The sequence below is a fragment of the Scyliorhinus torazame genome, chromosome 10 (assembly GCF_047496885.1).
Source record: "Scyliorhinus torazame isolate Kashiwa2021f chromosome 10, sScyTor2.1, whole genome shotgun sequence".
Classification (NCBI taxonomy): Eukaryota; Metazoa; Chordata; class Chondrichthyes; order Carcharhiniformes; family Scyliorhinidae; genus Scyliorhinus; species Scyliorhinus torazame.
In genome coordinates this window covers 216,687,299-216,702,815 of record NC_092716.1, presented here as the reverse complement: position 1 = coordinate 216,702,815, position 15,517 = coordinate 216,687,299, and the positions used below count along the sequence as shown (strand labels likewise).

Below are 15,517 nucleotides of genomic sequence, written 5' to 3'. Positions count from 1 at the left end.
TTCATTTGACCGCTGTCCATCTATTCTTTCCAGAGTTTGTTTCGTCTCTGGGGCTAACAGTTCATACCAAATAAAAATCAATAATATACACTTTGCCCGTCTTTTTCTGAATCTACATGAACAAACCTCGGTTAGAACATGTTCATAAGTTGTTTTCATGCATTTAGCATACATCAACTGTAGCACTACCCGATAGATACAGAACGAAAATAGCTAGTTTTGAGTATACAATAAAAATTGCATTGTGTATTCAATTGTAAAGGTTCTGGGTATGAATCGAACAACTTGATCGCGATTGAACCGACTTGTGATGCGACAAGGCCGTTAAATTTTGCGAGAGGCCTATTTTTCTTTCTTTATTCGTTCATGGGATGTGGGCATCGCTGGCTGGGCCAGCATTTGTTGCCCATCCCTAAGGGCATTGTCAGGGTCCCGCGCTGCCCCTCCGGGAGCGCTCCCACGGGCGCCCGCGAGGCCCCCCCCCCTGGGAGCGCTCTCGCAGCACCGCACCCGCCCCCTGGGAGCGCTCTCGCGGCCCCACGCAGCCCCCCCCGGGAACGCTCTTGCGGCCCCTCGATACCCCCCCCCCCCCGGGAGCGCTCTGGCTGCCCCGTGGGCCCCCCCCTCTCCAAAGCACTTTCGCTGCCCTGTACCACCCCGGGAAGCATACCCGAACAGGCGCCGGAATGTGGCGACTAGGGGCTTTTCACAGTAACTTCATTGAAGCCTATTTGTGACAATAAGCGATTTTCATTTCATTTCATTCATTGCTGTGGGTCTGGAGTCACATGTAGGCCAGACCGGGTAAGGACGGCAGATTCCCTTCCCTAAAGGACATTAGTGAACCAGATGGGTTTTTACAACAATCGACAATGCTTTCATGAAATGAAATTAAATGAAAATCGCTTGTCACAAGTAGGCTTCAAATGAAGTTACTGTGAAAAGCCCCTAGTCGCCACATTCCAGCGCCTGTTCGGGGAGGCTGTTATGGGAATTGAACCGTGCTGCTGGCCTGCCTTGGTCTGCTTTCAAAGCCAGCGATTCAGCCCTGTGCTAAACATGGTCAGCAGTAGGCTTTTAATTCCAGATTTTTTTTTAAATTCTTGAATTCAAATTCCACCATCTGCCCTGTTGGGATTCAAACCCATGTTCCCAGAGCATTACCCTGAGTCTCAGGATTACAAGTCCAGTGTCAATACCAATAAGCCACTTCCTCCCCATATTGGGATTTGCAACGCTCAGAACGCCTTGCGAGATTGAAAGAGATCTCATGAGATGCCGCATTCTGGATCTCGCCCTCGTTGGGCAAGATCCAGATTAGTAGCTTATTTAAATATGTCTGTGACTGATTATCCCGAGGGGTGCCCTACCCTTAAGAGGTGGGGTATGGAGGGGCGGGGCTCAAGGACCCCCTAGAAGTAAGATGGGGATGGGGAATGGGGGGGGGGCGGGAGAAAGAGAGTCTGGAGGCTGTGGCATGTTGGCTGAGGGGGTCGAAAGATCAGGGTGACATTTAAAAATGGCACCCCGATCTCTTCCTGCACTGACAAGCTCAGCAGGATTTCCCCTTCATAAATCCATGTTCACTCTGTCTGATCCTGCCATTGTTTTCCAAGTGCTCTGCTATAAAATCTTTGATAATGGATTCTATAATCTCCCCCACTACTGACATCAGGCTGACAGGTCTATAATTCTCTGTTTTCTCTCTACATAGAAACATACAAGACAGGAGCAGGTGGAGGCTTTTTGCCGTTCGAGCCTGCTCCGCCATTCACCACGATCATTCTGATCATCCAGCTCAATAACCTAATCCTGCTTTCTCCCCATAGCCTTTGATCCCATTCTCCCGAAGTGCTATATCTAGCCGCCTCTTGAATATATTTAATGATTTAGCATCAACGACTTCCTGTGGTAATGAATTCCACAGGCTCCCCACTCATTGGGTGAAGAAATGTCTCCTTATATCTGTCCGAAATGGTTTACCCTGAATCCTCAGACTATGACCCCTAGTTCTGGACACACCCTTCATTAGTAACATCTTCCCTGCATCTACCCTGTCTAGTCTCGTTAAAATTTTATAAGTCTCTATGAGATTCCACCCCCCTCACTCTTCTGAACTCCAGCGAGAGCAATCCCAACCTAGTCAATCTCTCCTCATATGACAGTCCCGCCTTCCCTGGACCTTCGCTGGACTCCCTCGAGAGCAAGAACATCCTTCCTCAGAGAAGGAGACCAATGCACACAATGCTGCAGGTGTGACCTCACCAAGGTTCTGTATAATTGCAGCAACACTTCCCTGCTTTTATACTAGAAACCTCTCGCTATGAAGGCCAACATACCAGTAGCCTTCTTTACCGCCTGCTGCACCTGCATGCTTACCTTCAGCGACTGGTGCACAAGGTCTCCCAGGTCCCGGTGCACACTCCCCTCTCCCAATTTACAACCATTCAGGTAGTAATCTTCCTTCCCCTTTTTGCTTCCAAAGTGAATAACCTCACACTGATCCAAATTTATCACACTTATCATCCCTTTTTAAGTAGTGGAGTTACATTAGCTACCCCCAATCTGTAGGAACTGTTCCAGAGTCTATAGAATGCTGCAAGAGGACCACCAATGCATCCGCTTATTCCAAAGCCACTTCCTTAAGTACTCTGTGATGTAGATCATTAGGCCCTGGAGGTTTATCAGCCTTCAATCCCATCAATTTCCCAAGTGGTGCTGCAAAAGCAGGGCAGTGAGAAGGGACAGGAAGCAGAGACCAGAGCAAAGGTTGAAGGCAGGCTGCAAATATCAACTACCCAGGAGTTTGACAATTTTTAACCTTTGCCTGAGAGTATGGTCATTTTGTTAATGTACAGGGGTATGCTAATCATGCATGTGTTTGGGGGGGGGGGGGGGAAGAGAGATTAGAGTCAGGCTGAAGGTTGCTTGGGGCCACAAATACCTTTAGTATCAGCCCTGCAAATACCTCATTAAAATATGAACAATCTCAGCAGCTTGTGAAACTCAAGTCCTTTTATTAAAGATCAATTGTAAACAGAAAAAGACCATCAGGCATCAGCCATGTAGTCATCCTGGGCCATCGAGCCAACGCTATGCATGAAAAGTCAAAGGATCATTTGAATTGAATGGATCACTCAATTAAGATGACCTTGGCTGTCTGTCTTAAAAGCTCTCAATGTGTGATAGACTAAAAACACAGAATGTGAAGAAAAACAAACCAACACTTTCTTTTCAAAAGGTCTTTGAACTTGTAATTGGTCACATGATTTAAGGCAGCTATTTTTGTTATCTTTTCTCTTTTAAAACTAACAGCTGCAGCTGTTCAGATCAGAAACATCACCTGAAAAGCCAGCAAACCAGCTGCAAGAAAAACAATGCAGCCGATGTAAAAAAAAAAACTATATCTTGAAAGGGGAAAAAGGAATCTCTCCTCCAACCATTCTGACTTAAAGTTCAGCTGATAACCAGCCTCCTGGAAATTCAACTTCAAAAAGCACCGCTGCTGACTGAGATTCCTCTCCATTCCAACTAAAGTATCACTTCAACAGAGAAACTACAGGCCTGCTACAAAAGAGACTGAAATCATTATAACTTGTCGTTATATTGTTTTCTCTTTCACCTGTATCTCAGCGTTGTGTGTGTGGTGGTATGTGCGAGATGTTGTATTAAAACCTCTGGGGAAAATGTATGATAATAAATCATTCATTATTTTTAAAATATTTAGAAAAGCTTGCTGCCAGAAATTACTAAATTTGGGACAACTACTCAGAGGGGAAGGAAATATGCACTAACCTCACAAACTAAAACACTTTGAACATGGACAAACATGAAATACAATTTGTGTGTGACAGTATCAGCAAACTTTGTTCCCAAGGACAATATCACAATGGAACAATTTGCCAAAGAAAATAGTCACAACTATTACGATCCCAGTTGATGTTACAACTGGACAGGAAGATCCCAGAATGGAATCCTAGCTCAAAAGACCACAACTTTTACATTAAAAAAAAACATATGGAGGAACAGAGTCACAGGACAACTAATTAATTTTAACAGGAAAAAAAATTGGATGATCCTCTTACCTTAACAATTACACACGTTTTAGGATTAAAATGGATTACATAGTACAGCTTAATCTACAACTGCCTCATTGACACAAAGTCCGTTCGAAGCACACAAGATGACTGTGCGAAAATACACTCTGAACCCCAAGTTAATGTTTGTGAGTGTCTCCTCAGCATGCCCCCAGATGATTATCATGTGACTCCAAACTCCCCAAAACAACCTTTAAAATATTCACTCTCCTCCAGGTGCTCTGCTTTCCTCCCACAAGTCCCGAAAGACGTGCTGAGGTAATTTGAACATTCTGAATTCTCCCTCCGTGAACCCAAACAGGCGCCGGAGTGTGGCGATGAGGGGATTTTCACAGTAACTTCATTGCAGTGTTAATGTAAGCCTACTTGTGACAATAATAAAGATTATTATTGTCATTATATCTTAGTGGTTTGCTTCAGAAATCCAGATCAGGTTTTCCAAATTACACTTTTAATAACAAAGCTTCCGGTCCACTTTTAACAGCAAATCCAGTCCAGGATATTACGCCAACCCCTTTAGGATTTCTTTGTCTGACATATGGTCGAAGCAGAAGCAGGCCTGCCCCGTTAAAAAGGTGCTCAAGTGGCTGTGGTGAAGTGTTCTGATCAGGCACATCTACTGATCAATCAAAAGCTAATTACTTTTGATCAAAAAGAGTTCCTCTCTAGATTACCAACTGCATGTAAAACTGCACATCCCATGGGGAGTGGAAAGATAATCAATGACAATTTGCCCTTAAAAGAATGGCTCCAACATGGAAAAATATCCACAAGTGCTTCACAGAGACTCAATTAAACCAATAAATGTAGCTAAGTCAAGATAATTAAGAGACACCCAAAGCTTCATCAAAACAATGGATTATAAAAAAGATCTTAAAAGGAGGAGATTTTGGTTTTGCCATCATTTAAATGGAGGAAACATCTGCTCATTGAGAATGGATGGAAATGTAACAGCACTGAAGCCATGTCAGTGTTGAGCGAGAAGATGGAAAGGTGGAGCTGGATGTTACCGGTTGTGGTAAACCACTGTAGTATATTATATATGTATTGTGGTAAACGGCTACTGTATTACATGTAATGTGCTAAACCACTGCCTGATGGCTCCGCCTCCCCTTGGGCTCGGTATAAAGGTGGCTGGTCTCCGCCTCCGCTCCAGTTCGGGATCAGAGGCCAGGAGGCTTTCTGTTTAGTTTATTAAAGCCTCAGTTACGTTCACTACTCGTCTTGTGTTCATTGATGGCACATCACCGGTGGAAGATGATCCTGTGTCGACAGTTGATGCCACTAAGCAGCAGCACCAGGTGGACGATGAAAGTAATGAAGAGCTCAAAGGTGCATCTTCAGTGGACACCAGCGGTAACTGTGCATGGCACCTACAGAAATCATTGCTGGAGATGCAATGGCTGTGACTAAATTGGGAAAGGTAGTCTCAACAGGGGCAGTCCCACTGAGCTCACTAGAAGATGTCCATGTCAAGGATGCAAACAGGTAGAGTATAATGAGGAGGGAAATGTACTATACCACCAGCAACCCCCCCCCCCTCCTCCCAAACCTTCCTCAGTGGGGGAGCTCGTATTCCATGATCTCCACAAGGAGATAAATTGGGTAGTTTCCATGGGTCTCAAGGGTTATTACAGTGAGGATAGGGAACCATATACAATGTTAGCTAGCATTGGGCCAGTAAGGGAAGTTGAGTGGAAGTGAAGTCAATGATCCCTGTGGAACTCCTCCTGTCAACCTGTAAATGACCCATTTATGCGTTCTCTTTTTTCCATTAACCAACCATTCATCTATCCAAGCTAATATGTTACCCCATAAACCATGAGCTCTTATTTTGTGCAGTAACCTCTGAAATGGCACCTTGTCAAATGCCTTCTGAAAATTTAAGTACACCACAGCTACAGGTCCCCTTAGACCTATATAAGATAAAAGCAAGTTACTGCGGATGCTGGAATCTGAAACAAAAACAGAAAATATTGGACAATCTCAGCAGCTTTGACAGTATCTGTGGAGAGAGACGGGAGCTAATGTTTCGAGTCTGGATGACTCTTTCAGAAATACCTGGGGACTAGCCAACTTTTAGTTCTAATATGTTTGTCAGTGTTGTTTCCCTGGTGGTTGGATTGGTTTAAGTTCCTCTCTCCCTTTAACCTCTTGATGTACATTTATTTCTGGGATATTATTTTTATCCCCCTTTTGTAAAGGTATATCTGTTCAATTCATCCGCTATTTTCTTACTTTCTGTTATAGATTTTCCGGACCCACTCTGCAGAAGATGAACATTCATTTTTCTTACTCTTTTCCTTTTAAATTCCCTGTAGAAACTCTTATTATCTATTTTTATGGATGGGATTTTCCTCCCCCCTCCTGGGTGTGTCTCCCAGTGGTGGGAGTTGACCCGCCAGTGGCAGGATTTTCTGGTCCCACCGTTGTCAATGGGGTTTTCAGTTAAACAAATCCCTCACCGCCCTGAAACCTGCGGCAGGGGTGCGCCTTCGGCGGAATTGCAAGGTCCCACCAGTGAATAGCCAGAAAGCCCCGCCCTATATTTCGAGCTTTTTCCTCACTTACCAATTTCTCCCTCATTTTCTTTTGCCATTTTTTGCTGTTTTTTAAAAATTCTGCACAATCTTCTAACCTGCCACTAATCTTTGCAGAATTGTACACTTTTTCTTCCAATTCGATACTATCTTTAACACTTCCTTAGTTAGCCATGGATGGTCTGTCCTTCCTCTAGAATCTTCTAGGGGCTTTTCACAGTAACTTCATTGCAGCGTTAATGTAAGCCTACTTGTGACAATAAAGATTATTATTATTCATCCTGACTGGAAGGTATTATTGCCAAGTGTTAGGAAATTTCTCCTTAAATCTCTGCCACTGCATCTTGACCGACTTATCCCTTAACCTAGTTTCCCAGTTCACTTGGGTGGTAAGGAATACAAAAAAAGTTGTCAGAGATGGACCTGTAATCAAGGCTATGGGACTGGTAACCCCAAGAGAATTTTCAAAGTTGCTCTGCAGCGGTTTGTTGCTGTTTTATGAATATGGTAGGGGCAAAACAGGAGCAAGCATGTTACAGACTTTACATTCCTAACCTGCTGCTTTCAAATAGTGATGGGCCCAAAATCTTTATTACCGTAGCACCTGCCGATATAATTGGCTCCATTTACAAAGGTTTTTTTTTGATAGATTGGGAAGTACAGTGTATATGCTATTTTTAATTGCCGAGTTCATTCTTTGTTTAGCTACAATTTCAAAATCAGCCAATTATGAGATGCAGAGGATAGTTGCCGGATGACTCTAAAACTAGAGGGCATAGGTTTAAGGTGAGAGGGGAGAGATTCAGAAGGGCCCAGAGGGGCAATTTCTTCACTCAGAGGGTAGTTAGTGTCTGGAATGGGCTGCCAGAGGTAGTAGTAGAGGCGGGTACAATTGTGTCTTTTAAAAAACATTTAGATAGTTACATGGGTAAGATGGGTATAGAGGGTTATGGGCCAAGTGCGGGCAACTGGGACTAGCTTAATGGTAAAAACTGGGCGGCATGGACTGGTTGGGCCGAAGGGCCTGTTTCCATGCTGTAAACTTCTATGATTCTATGAATATTCTCCAGATAAGACACATGCAATCTTTACTGAGATAGTCAATCAAGTTTGCATAATAGGCAATACTCTTAAAATATATCCATTTAGACTCCTCGACTGTGCCATGGTTACTTTTATGGTTCTTGGCAGCAAGAGTATTTTTGATTTCTGAATGCATACTTGCTGAGCTCATAACAAGGCCTCGCTGCTCAAGATTTACAAGCAACAATGTGCAGAGAAACGCAATATCTTGGTAAAATAATGACTTGGGATCAATTCACTATAAATGACTGTGTTATGCACACTGTACACCTAAAATATACGACAAAAGTGCAATCAATTTCCACACTAATGTACATATTTTACTTCAATCCTTAAACTGCCACAAAGTGGCAGCTCAAGATTTCAGGCAACTCAATCCGGTGAAATATTGCATTCAGGGAGTCGAGGGTTTTGTTTGTCAGAAGAGATCTTAAATCAAGAGCAGTATAAGTCCCTCAAAGTCTGAAACAGAAAAGTCTGAAAATACTCCAGGTCTGCCAGCATCTGTGGAGAGGGAAATGGAATTAATGTTGCAGGTTGCCGACCTTTCATCTGACAAAAGATTATTGCCCCGAAACGTTGGGGCTGATTTTAACTCACTCAAAACCAATTCATTTACACATTTAAAAATCAAGCCCATTAACTTGGTTTCTCCCTCCACCTATCTTGCAGGAAATGCTATATGAAGAACAGTTAAATCATCGGCCACCAGTACCTCCAGCTGCGAGAGCTATTAGAGAGCAATTTTCTATAACAGCAATACACTATTAAAATGACCAAATATCCTCATCACTACCACTCTTACCACCATCTAATTTGCTTCCTTTGTCTTGCCCTCGCTTACTCCACACAGACAGATCAAATACAGAAAGATTATCCAATATCTACATTCCATCAAAATCTACAATTTTGAGAAGGAAGAAAGAAAGAATCACTTTTTTAACGGTGTCCTTGTTTACCTTTCAAGTGATCCTACAAAGTGATTACAGCCAGAGAGATGAAATGCTGCTTTGTTTCAGATGGTTATGGTGAGTGACAATGCTGCAGGAGCTCTTCAGGGTAGCGTCCTCGGCCGAGCCATCTTCAGCTGTTTCATTGATGAACTTCTTTCATCACATGGTCAGAAAGGACATTCACTGATGATGGCGCAATCTTCAGCACCAATCGTGACTCATCAGATACTGAAGCAGTCCATGTCCAAATGCAGCGAGACCTGGGCAATATCACGTCTTTGGCTGATGAGTGGCAAGTGAAATTCACGGCAAAGCAGCAGCAGGCAATGACCATCTCCAAAAACAGAAGTTCTAATCATCGTCCTTTGACATTCAATGCCATTACTATCGCTGAAGAATCCACTATCATCTTGTTGGGTGGGGCCCCCCCCCAATGGGTCACCATTGACCAACAACTGAACTGGATCAGTCATATAAAGACTATGGCTAAAAGAGCAGGTCAAAGATCAGGAGTCACGTGGAGAGTGTCTACCATCTAAAAGGCTCAAGTCAGGAGTTAATAGAATACTCTCCACTTGCCTAGAAGACTGCAACTCCAACAAGGCTCAAGAAGCTCAATACCATATAGGACAAAGCAGCCTGCTTGACTGGCATCATTTTCATAAACATACACTCCCACCACTGACGCACAGTAGTAGCAGCGTGTGCCATCTACAAGATGCACTGCAAGAACTCACCAACGCTTCTTTGGCAGCACATTCCAAACCCACGACTGTTACCATTTGGAAGGAAAGAGCAGCAGCTACATGGGAACGCTAGCTGCAAGTTTCCCTCTAAGTCACACCAACCTGATTTAGAAATATATTTCTTTCACTGTATTAAAATCATGGAATTCCCTCCCTAATGGTGCTGTGTGTGCACCTGCACCACGTGGACCTCAGCCGTTCAAGACAGCTCACCATCACCTTCTCAAAGGCAATTATGGATAGGCAATAAACACCAATATACCATGAATAAAGAAAATGAAGCTCTGGTTTTGAAGACCTGACTGCAGATTTCAGCAAGCATAAACCGGAGCAATCCCAGGAATTAGGTTCGAGTCCAGCCCTCATCTCAAGGCAAAATAGATAGGGCCTCTCCCATGGGATCACTGCCATTACACTAGGACTGGGCCTCAACTAATCTGTGGTTTAGCATGCGAACAGGCTGCCTCACAGTGAGATGTTCCACGGTCGTGATGAGCCCCATTGTTCTCAATGTTCTCAGTGGGTCGTCTGACCCATAGGACCAATCGGGCTTGTGCGCATGAATCCTGCGGCTGAGTGCAGGTTTTACTATTAGTTAGGAGTCGTGGATAATGGTTGCCTTTATATCACTCTCTGTAATTAGTTATTTGCCTTAATCATCTGTTTATTCATTAATCTACTTAATGGTCATCAGTCTTCCAAGATGCTACAATTACATGGTAGACTGGTACAAAAGGTGAAGTCACACGGGATCAGGGGTGAGCTGGCAAGATGGATGCAGAACTGGCTAGGTCATAGAAGGCAGAGAGTAGCAATGGAAGGGTGCTTTTCTAATTGGAGGGCTGTGACTAGTGGTGTTCCGCAGGGATCAGTGCTGGGACCTTTGCTGTTCGTTGTATATATAAATGATTTGGAGGAAAATGTAATTGGTCTGATTAGTAAGTTTGCAGATGGCACAAAGATTGGTGGAATTGCGGATAACGATGAGGACTGTCAGAGGATACAGCAGGATTTAGATCGTTTGGAGTCTTGGGCGGAGAGATGGCAGGTGGAGTTTAATCCAGACAAATGTGAGGTAATGCATTTTGGAATGTCTAATGCAGGTAGGGAATATACAGTGAATGGTAGAACCCTCAAGAGTATTGAAAGTCAGAGAGATCTAGGTGTACCGGTCCACAGGTCACGGAAAGGGGCAACACAGGTGGAGAAGGTAGTCAAGAAGGCATATGGCATGCTTGCCTTCATTGGCCGGGGCATTGAGTATAAGAATTGGCAAGTCATGTTGCAGCTGTATAGAACCTTAGTTAGGCCATACTTGGAGTATAGTGTTCTATTCTGGTCGCATCACTACCAGAAGGATGTGGAGGCTTTAGAGAGGGTGTAGAAGAGATTTACCAGAATGTTGCCTGGTATGGAGGGCATTAGGTATGAGGAGTGGTTGAATAAATCCGGTTTGTTCTCACTGGAAAGACGGAGGTTGAGGGGCAACCTGATAGAGGTCTACAAAATTATGAGGGGCATAGACAGAGTGGATAGTCAGAGGCTTTTCCCCAGGGTAGAGGGGTCAAATACTAGGGGGCATAGTTTAAGGTGCGAGGGGCAAGGTTTAGAGGAGATGTACGAGGCAAGTTTTTTTACACAGAGGGTAGTGGGAGCCTGGAACTCGCTGCCGGAGGAGGTGGTGGAAGCAGGGACGATAGTGACATTTAAGGGGCATCTTGACAAATACATGAATAGGATGGGAATAAAGGGATACGGACCCAGGAAGATTTTAGTTTAGACTGGCAGAATGGTCGGCACGGGCTTGGAGGGCCGAAGGGCCTGTTCCTGTGCTGTACTTCTCTTTGTTCTTTGTACAAACAGGAGAATGAAGGGAAGTTGGGAATAGTGTGTGGCAGCGGATATGAGGCCTGAGTAATTGAGGTGATCAGTACGAATTTTACTTGATAACCCTTCTGAAGAGCAATGAAATTTTCTGCATTTTAGCCTTGTCCAGGGAGCTAAGTATTTTAGCTCCCTGTACAGGGCTAAAATGCCGAAAATTTCATTGCCTGGTGTTGACCTCCTCCATGACCTCTTCCTCCTCCTGTTGCTAAGCTGTACCAATTCCTTATAACTGCATCCAAGAACCTATGTGCCCTTCTTCTAGCTGGGTAATATCTTTGAGCAAGTTTCTTTGTTACTTGCAGCTTAGTGCACCGCTTGGTAAGGTGCTATCTGTCTTTACCTGGGTGGCACAGTGGTTGTTACTGCTGCCTCACAGCGCCAGGGACAGGGGTTCAATTCCGGCCTTGGGTGACTATCTGTGTGGCGTCTGCACATTCTTCTAGTATCTACGTGGGTTTCTTCCAGGTGCTCCTGTTTCCTCCCACAATCGAAAGGTGTAGGGTAGGTGGATTGGCTATGCTAAATTTCCCCTTAGTGTTGAGAGATGTATAGGTTAGTTGGGGTTGCAATTAACCTGTTGCACCTTGTACAGGTTAGTTGGGGAGTGGGTCTAGGTAGGGTACCAAGGTGGCAGTGCTAAGGTGTCCAGGTGGCCGCATGGGAGTTCCAGGGTAGCCGATGGTCTGAAAGACTCACCTCCATTCCCCAGATGCTGTTACACCTGGTTTACATTTGTGTGGACCAGTGCTAAAACAGCGCCACAGCGTGAGCGTTCAATCCCGGACCTTGGAAGACTCGGCGCAGCCAGCTCACCGCTCAGAAATATGCAAATCTGGATCCCACACAGTGAGGACAAGATCCAGTTCGTAACATATCACGAGATCTCATTAGATCTCGCAAGGCATCTCGATTCTTGCAAATCTCACGAGAGGCCTTCACGAGCTTTAACAGCCAGTTTGCATTGGGCACGACGAGGCTGCACAATCGCGCCAAAGGCCTCCAAATCTAAAGATTGATGTACTCAAAGCAACAGTGTTTTAAAATGCAATTGTTGGACAGAGAACTCATCTACAGCACGAAGCATTGAATAGAATATAAAATAACTTCTTGCATTTCTAGCGCCAAAGAAGAAAAATGTTAAGAATGAAAAATAACAAATACCTACTAACTGTTCCCATCTAAAGGGCCATTGCCAATCTTTGTTTCCTTTGCCAAAAAACACACCCAGGCTTCCCAATTTTAGATGCTGTCTCATTGATCACTGATAGAAATTGAAAATTTAAACCGAGTAGGTAATAATGTTGTCTGTCGACATCCACTTCAGCGAGATAGTGGAGAAATGAACAGCCTACACAAAACATGCATCAATAGGAGTCTTTCACAAGAGAAAAATAATGCAACAAACAGCTTTAGAAATGTCTGCCTGGGGGGGGGGGGGGGGGGGGGTTAAAATTCCACATGGCATTTACCAGAATTCTTCTTTCAGTACTGGGAAACAAGTAGGAACATCTTGTTTTCTGTCTGGAACTGTTTTCTTGCACGAAGAAGGATCACCCACTGCACAAAAGAAATACTGCCGTTTCAAACATGCAAGCTTCTTCTCGAGAGACCATATCAATGCCTATTAAAAGGAATGCCTGTACCAAACAACCCAGAAAACATGGAACGTTTTCAAACCCATTGATAACAGTGCAGACAACACGGTGGCTGGAAGGCCAACAGGAGAAGAAAACCTTAAAAACCCAATAAATAGACAGTTTCGAGTTGCTGCAGCTTTATTGCTCTGGGTGTTGAATCATAGATATATTTGTATTCTGGCTCCCATGCACAAATCACACCAGCTTCAAACGGATGGGATTCTGCCACTTGCTTTCTGAGATTGACTGGTAGGAGGTGTCAGAAACCAACCTAGGATGTAGGATGTTTCTACTTGGCTTTCCACATTGACACATGACACTCAATGTCAGAGACTTGCTGCCATACACCCTAAAGGTGACTGAGAGACATTATAATGTATGAGGTATTGTAAAGGGGAGGCAGAAGGAGAGCGATCAAGTAAAATTAGATGTCGGGAAGTTGGAAAAAAAAAGAGTGCGCTGCCATGTTTTGCTGGTGATAGCATCTTCTGTCCAAAGTTTTCAGCTCCCACCTATTGCTAATTGTCTCCTCTGCCAAGTGCTGCTGGAATGTGATTCCACAGATACCAGTAGCCTCAGCCAAGTGCTCACTCTTGAAACTTGAACCTTGGCAGGCTGCTGGACTACAGTTAATGCTGCAGAGTCGGATATATTTTGCCAGAAAACCAGAAGTGCTTTTTTCCATTTGATCTCACTGGACAGTGGTCCAGAGAGGTGATCCAACCAAATTCTCCCCTCCCCCCTTCATCATCCACATGAAACCTCCATCTGAAATTATTTAACTAAACACAGATTGATAATCAAATAAAGATCTTGGGTCTGCATTTCTTCGTATTGTGCTATAATTGGGTGATTATCTGTATTTAGGAGGTGGGCATTAACGGGGATTTTCCCAGTGCTCGTACATGCAGGAACAGGATGAAACAGTGGTGGTTGGATTGAAGGTGCACGAAATATAATGTGTTTTGGAAATAAAAGCTTGAAAGTACATAAGACTCTTGCAATATACTGCTGTGTGCACAGGTGGAAGTCTTTAATTTAGTTGCTTCTTGGAAGTTTTAAAGTTAGATTTTTATTCAAAGAGAGAGAGACGGCTAATATCTAGGTTTAGAGCAAGCTACGTGACTGGAGACAGATCTTAAAAACAAATTTAAAGCAACCAGTCTATCGGTGGTATTAATTCCAATTTGTTATGACAATCAATCACTGGTCTATGTTGAGTGCTTAATTTTGCAAAATGGTACATCTGATTCCACCGAATTGATACTTCTGCAAAACATATGGTGCAGTTATGGTAAATTCCAGATTGCAGTCAATTGATAACGATATCAATGGCTGGCACCATTACATTAAAAATCATTTTTGATCAGTAACTTGGTACCAAAGCAAAATTTGAAAATTTGCAGCTAAATCACCAAGTTTTAGTGACACACATTTCTTCTCAATTTCCTTCATGTGAGATAACTCATCACTCAAATTCTCCCATGACTGTCACCAATGATGGCAGACCTCCTGTTAGTATACTTAACCCTTGGTAAGTGTTACACTTGGTATGAATCAAACTCCAAAAGGTCATTGTCCAGATTTACAGATGAAGAACAATTGGCAAGATCATCATAGAATCCCTATAGTGCAGAAGGAGGCCATTTGGCCCATCGAGTCTGCACTAACCCTCTCAAAGAGCACCTACATAGACCCACTCCCCCGCCACCCCCTCTCTAATGTTCGGACAGTAAAGGGGCAATTTAACATGGCCAATCCACCTAACCTGCACATCTTTGGACTGTGGGAGGAACCTGGAACACCCTGAGGAAACCCAGGCAGACATGGGGAGAAAGTGCAAACTGTCGCCCAAGTTTGAAATTGAACCCAGGTCCCGGATGCCATGAGGCAGCAGTGCTAACTACTGTGCCACCGTGTCGTGTTAGAGAGCCAAGGGCACCTGTAGAATGGTAATCCCAATAAGAATCACTCGGGTCGAGCCAAAGGGATAAATGGAGCAAGCACATGAAAGCAGAATGTTCTACAGACTGTTGTTAATATACCAGGGGCGGGATTCTTTGATCCTGAGGCTAAGTGTTGATGCCCTTGTAAATGCCGTCACGTTTCCCGATGGAGTCAACGTGGCCTCAGAATCAGCAACTCTGACCCCAAGGGGGCCAGCACGGCACTGGAGCGACCCACGCCGCTCCAACTGCTGATCCCGGCGTCAGATGGGCACCGCGGGTCTGCGTATGCGCAGTGGGCCGACGCGATTTCCGCTCATGCGCGGTGTCTCCCTTCTCCGCGTCAGCCCCGACGCAACATGGCGTAGGGCTACAGGGGCCGGCACAGAACAAAGGAGGCCCCCAGCCCGAGAGGCCGGCCCGCTAAACGGTGGGCCCCGATCGCGGGCCAGGCCACAGTGGAGGCACCCCCCCAGTGGAGAAAACCCACCCCCCCACAGGCTGGCCCCGGACCCTTCCACGCCGAGGTCCTGCTGGGTAAGACCAGGTTAGAACGGAGCCGGCGGGACCCGGGTTTTTCGGTACGGCCGCTCGGCCCATCATGGGCAGAGAATCGCCGGGGCGGGGT

General features: G+C 44.7%; 1 protein-coding gene across 6 annotated transcripts in view; it reads right to left on the bottom strand.

Annotated features, from left to right (window-relative positions):
- Positions 1-15,517, bottom strand: part of plekha7b (pleckstrin homology domain containing, family A member 7b) — a 713,202-nt gene that overhangs the window by 498,286 nt on the left and 199,399 nt on the right. The gene's annotated exons all lie outside the window — the stretch shown is intronic.